The following is a 6,000-nucleotide window of genomic DNA, read 5'->3' on the forward strand; positions in this document are numbered from 1 at the left end:
CTCTCATGCGTTTTGCTTGCGTCTTCCTTAAGTCTCTCGTGTTTCTTTTGTTTTTTAGATATCATTCTTTTACATTCGTTTCTCTTACTTAGTCTTTCTCTTGTCTTTCGTCTGTCTTTTCTTTCTCATATTTGTCTTTCTTGTCTATCTTGTCTTGTTTTCTTATTTCTCTTTTAGTTTTGTATTCTTATCTTGATTGCTTGTCTGCTTTCTTGTCCTGTTTTCTTGTCCTGTTTTCTTGTCCTGTTTTTTGTTTCCTTGTCCTGGTTTTCTTAACTTGTTATCTAGTCTAATTTTTGTCATTATCTGCTTTGTCGTGTTTTCGTGTCCTGTTTTTTGCTATGTTGTGGAGACTCTTATAATTAGGCTTCTATCTTATTAAGCGAAGCAAAGACCAGCACGGGCTTTTTTCCAGGACCATCGACTTGTCGACTACCACGAATCGCACAGAGTTCACATCATAGTGCGTTCAAAACGGGAAAAACGGCACTTGAAAAGATATTATTGACACGCACACTTGAACCCGGCTTTTGACTCTGTGGACCATGATTTGCTTTTGGCCAAAATTAAACTGGACGGGTGCGGTATCGACGTTTGCGTACTAATGAAAGACGTATCTGGTTATCCGGTATGTTTCTGTAAGACTGGGCAACGCACATTCCAATCAATTTTGTATTCTATCTGGTGTATCACAAGGGAACCATCCTAGACCTTTGCTTTTTTTCTCTATGTTCTTCAATGGTGTATGCGCAGTGCTACCTCAGAGGACGCAGATTTCTGTATGTGGATGATTTGAAACTCTTTCTCAGAGTACAGTCTATTGAAAATTATCGCGAGCTCAAAATGTACCTCTACTACAGCGCTAAAAGAGGACCTTTTTGCCAGGTCAGCGCAAATACTGGCTCAAGGAGCGTTATTATACGACGACAAGAACGACAAATTATAACTTATTTCCACTTACCCGTTTGTAGTAGCGAGATAGAAAACCGTATAAACAAGCATGGAAAATCTATTTATATAATCTATATATATAAGAGCCTTGTCTGTAGCCAAAACGAGGGGCGCGATATATATTTTCGTGGTAATAAACCCCCACATTAAGCAAAGATTCAAACCAATCATACCAGATTGCATTCAAGACGAGCAAAAGTAACGTAGCTGCACCTCACAGAGTTACATAGCGTTGGCGTTACATAGCGTATCTCCAATTTGCTCTCAATTAGACGAGAGGCGACGCGCGCGGGTTTCCAGCTAGCCTATTTATATAAGAGGCTTATGTCTGTACCGAAAACCAGGTCTCTGACAGGACGCCATAAGAGGTTTATCGGTAACTAAAAACAGGTCCCTGACAGGACGTCCTGTTTTCGTAGCAATGGGTTGCATTCTCAGTCACCTCACTGGTCGACTGCTGGACTGCTCGATTGCTCAACTGGTTGACTAGACCGCTCGACTGGACTGGTCGATTAGATTGCTCGGTTTGATTGCTCTACTGGACTGCTTAACTGAACTGCTCGACTGAACTGTTCGATTCGACTACTCGACTGAATTGCTGATTGGACAGATCGACTTGACTGCTTGACTGAACAGCTCGATTTAACTGCTCGAGTGGACTCCTCGACTTAACTGCAGGATTGAACTGCTTGGCTGGACTGTTCGATTCGACTGCTCGACTGGACTGCCTGACTGGACAGCATGAGTCATCTGCTCGACTCAACTGCTCGATTCAACTGCTTGATTCCACTGATCGACTGGACTACTCGACTTAACTGCTCGACTCGACTGCTCGAATGAACAGCTTGACTCAACTACTCGATTGGACTATTCGAATCGGCTGCTCAACCCGATTGCTCGATTCAACTGTTCGATTAGACTACAGGATTTGAATGCTCGACTCAACTGACAGTTTGATTTAACAGCTCGACTAGACTGCTCGACTTAGCCACTCAACTGCTTGACTTAACTGTTTGATTCGACAGCTCGACTTAACTGCTCGGTTTAACAGCTCGACTGGACTACTCGACTGAACTGCTCGACTCAACTATTCGACTTAAGTGCTCGACTGAACCGCATGATTCGACTACTAGACTAAACTGCTCGATTCGAGTGCTCGACTCAACTGCTCGACTAAATTGCTTGATTAAACTGCTCGATTAAACTACTCCGCTGGATTGCTTGACTGAACAGCTTGGTTTACCTGCTCGATTTGACCGCTCGACTCAACTGCTTGACTTCTGTTTGAATCGACTGCTCGATTCAACTGCTCGACTGGACTACTTGACTCGACTCAGCTGCTCAACTGGGCTACTCGACTCCACTGCTCGAACTGCTCGACTCAACTGTTCGACTTTATCGCTGGACCCGACTGCTTTACTAAACCATTCGATTCGACTACTCGACTCAAGTGCTCGACTGGAGTGGACTACTCGACTCGACCACTCGATTCAACTGCTCGACTCGACTGCTCGACTCAACTGCTTGACTGAACAGCTTGATTTAACTGCTCGACTCAACTGTTCGACTCGACTGCTCGACCCAACTGCTAGACTCGATTGCTCGACCCAACTGCTTGATCGTATGGTCGGTGTTAAATCAGACCGGAATTTTAAAAAATGAGTTAATGATAGCAAATGATCAAGAATTTTCTAAGCAACCATTTCACCCTAATCAGACTACATAAATGTTGCAAACAGGCAGAGTTATAAGATGATTTCGAAGGCAGCAATCTTTGAATGCGTTTTCCTCGAAGTCAGAATTATGTCACTCGGTTCTGTCTGACTTAACACCGACCATATGAATCGGTTCGCGGCAGACAATGGACGGTTCAGAGCTATTTTACCCACCTATAGAATCAGCACAGTGGAGACAATGTTTTTATTCAGTTAAATAATATCCAATGCGAGCTTAAAGCCCATTTGTTTCAGTTTCAGAACTCAAAGAACTAATACAAAGATTAAACATCTTCGCAAACACTGGCCAATGAAATGTATCCTTAGTTTTCTGAACAGACATTTATATTTTCCGGATCGTAAGATTCGGGCTCAACTGGTGGTTTTATGAAAGGTAATTCTAGGAAAAGTGTAAATCCTTTTTGTAAAAAGATTTTATCTTCCTAAAAAAGTAATGCCGCTGGTATCACTGAGTTTTTACAGGTTATGTTTAGGTAAATCATATCAAACTGGGCTACTATTTTATCTGTGCACCCTGAATAACTCATAAATTGTCATTAGAGCAACGAAGTTCTATTTTTCGATTACACATGACTTAAAAAAATGCAATCAGATTGGTCACATTTCCCAACCGAGTGAAAGGGGCAAAATTAATTCAGTTGTTTTTGTACAACCCACCGCCGGTGCTGCTGGCTGAGTCGAAAGATCCGTCGAACGATCCATCCAGCATCCATGCATGGGTCCATCCATGGACGATGGACGAGTCCTTATTTTATGCTTCTGCCACCTATCGCGTCGCATCCCGGTCGCGAACTGCCCGAGCGGTTTGTCTTTTGTGCGATGACGACGACGACGACGACGACGACGGCGACGATAAGAATCGCTTGATGAAAAATGCAATCAAGCTTCTGGAGGTTGGTAGCCAATTTACGTGAAATGAGGCACATCGGTTAATCTCCGACAAGGTTTTAGAGGTATGGTTCGAATGTTTTAGCACCTTTTTCTCTGATAAAGAGAAAGAAAAAACTCTGCAAGAAAACACGTTAAGGCACTACACGTGTTTGTATGATTTGATTAATTTTCGGGCTTTGATGAAGGATGCCATCGAAAACTTTTTCCGTTTGCACTGCATCCATCAGCACAGTGCAATCGAAGTAACCTTTTAGCGTCTGGATTTGACGGATTCGGATCGATAAATAACAGTAGCCTCATCGCATTGCCTACTTCGTCTGTTCCTCACATCAAACGCGTCAATATATTCGACAACTACAGAAGAAACATTTACACAGGAAGTGTAAACATTCCCAATCCTAGCACGCTTTCTGCTCTAATGATAGTATGTGGAGCAACGTCCGATCGCACGTCGATGATGATGGGCCTCGCCGTCAGAGGCCAGCTTTGCCTTCATCGATTTGCAAACAAAAATAGAAAGAAAAATTAAAACGACCAACCACACCGCTCGGCTCGGCTCGCTCGCTCGCTTGCTGGTCGCCGCGCCGGTGGACGGACGGGGCACCTACCAGTTAAAATCCTACGCCTTCTTCGTTCGCATCGTCAATCGCCGACATTCCGATGATTTGGCCACCAGCAATAAAAATGATATCAATAAAGTTTGAGCGGATATTCGAGGGAAAATGGATTATACGACTCTGTGAAGTAGAACTGTACGGCGGAGGAGATGTGGTGTTGTGTTATCGCTAGGAAATGGGGTTGGTCGTCTCAAAAACCAATCTCCTGGCGTAGACGACGACGACGACGACGACGACGACGAGATGGTTCATCCGTCCGTGTCTGTCCGTCCGTCTGAATAGCGCTGCCCCAGTCAAGCAATGTTTATGACTGCTTCATTCAGGTCAGGTACACGATAAAAAGAAATTCACAGTTGTATTCTAAAGAAGAAAAAAAAATTGAAACTAGCTTAAACTCGACTTCGACGGTGCATTTCATGCGCTCAAGGGAAGGTCATTGATTGCTGAATGGGTTGTGCCACTGAACTGCTTCGAAATTGGCTCTCTGCGGAGTTAGAAAGCAGGAAAAATGGATAAATAGGGTTGGAATTGATACGGCTATCGACTGGTTTGATGATTATTTTCTGATCATGGATCGTCACCAACTTAGGCAAACTGTATCAATCGTATTCAATCTAAAATGAAATATTTTACAGAATTTTGTACAGCAATGATCGGCTTGAGATCGGTTGACAAACAGCAACGACAGCAAAATCACACTTAATCAGTTTCGGATCAAAGAAAAACCCAGCTCAGTTCTCAGAAAATCTTAGCATACAATAAATACTTGTTCGCGGCAGTCGTCGTCGAAATCAGAATTCAAATTGTAAGCAAAAATTTCCACTTTAATTCAACCTCACCTGGAATGGCACTTGGCCAGTTTCGCGTCCCGATCGAGCAATTTAACCTTTTGTTACCGCGCGTCTTTCCGCCCTGTCTTGATCCGTTCCAGCCCGTTTCGATTGCTCGCTCACAGCTCGTCCAAACACGGATGAGCTCCGGACTTGGACCGACACCGCGACGTTGTTGTTGAGCATTTTTCCTTAGGGTGCAATTTCGTATCGAGTCTCCTTTCACCTCCTTGAAGGGGAAGCCGGGTCGAGCCGGGCCGGGCCAGGAGGGTTTCAAATTGTCTCGAGATTATGTTTGGTAGCTGCCGACGGGTGACGAAATACCTTTTGTCAGCTGCAGCCTTCTCCCGTCCATCGTACCGGAAATGATTGCATTTGTTCGATGGAAAGTTCGTTTCTTTTGAGGACGATTGCTAAAATGAAGCTGCAATGACCCATCGATTTTGAAAGTGGACCTAAATTTAGACATATTTAGATCCATAAATTATAGTTATAGTTGTGATTAAATAACAAAATTAAAAACAATAAATGAAAAGAGAAGAATAAGAATAATAAAAAAGTAACGGAAAAGGAAAATAAGAAAAGAGATACAAATATTACGAAACTAAAAAATTATCTTGATTAAAAAGAAAAGTAAAGAGAAAAACAAGAAAAATCCATAAGTCAAGAAGAAAAGTAAAGTAAAAATAAAATGAAAAAGTGAAGGAAAACTTAAAAGTAGAAGCAAGGATAGAAAAAAAGGTTTACAAAACAGGAAGAAATAAGGAAAACATAAATTTAAAAAAAATAGGAAACATAAAAAAAGACGAAAAACCAAAGAAAAAAGAAGAATCATTGGAGTAACAAAGGAAGAAAACAATAAGAAAAGCAAGAAAGTTTTTTTACTCAGAATTTTATTTAACGAGTTAGAGATTAAAATTAGGCAAAAAAAGGAAAAAGAGGAGTAACGAAACAAGAAAATAATGAAGAAAAATG

Source organism: Sabethes cyaneus, chromosome 3 (genome assembly GCF_943734655.1).
Source record: "Sabethes cyaneus chromosome 3, idSabCyanKW18_F2, whole genome shotgun sequence".
In the NCBI taxonomy this organism is placed as follows: domain Eukaryota; kingdom Metazoa; phylum Arthropoda; class Insecta; order Diptera; family Culicidae; genus Sabethes; species Sabethes cyaneus.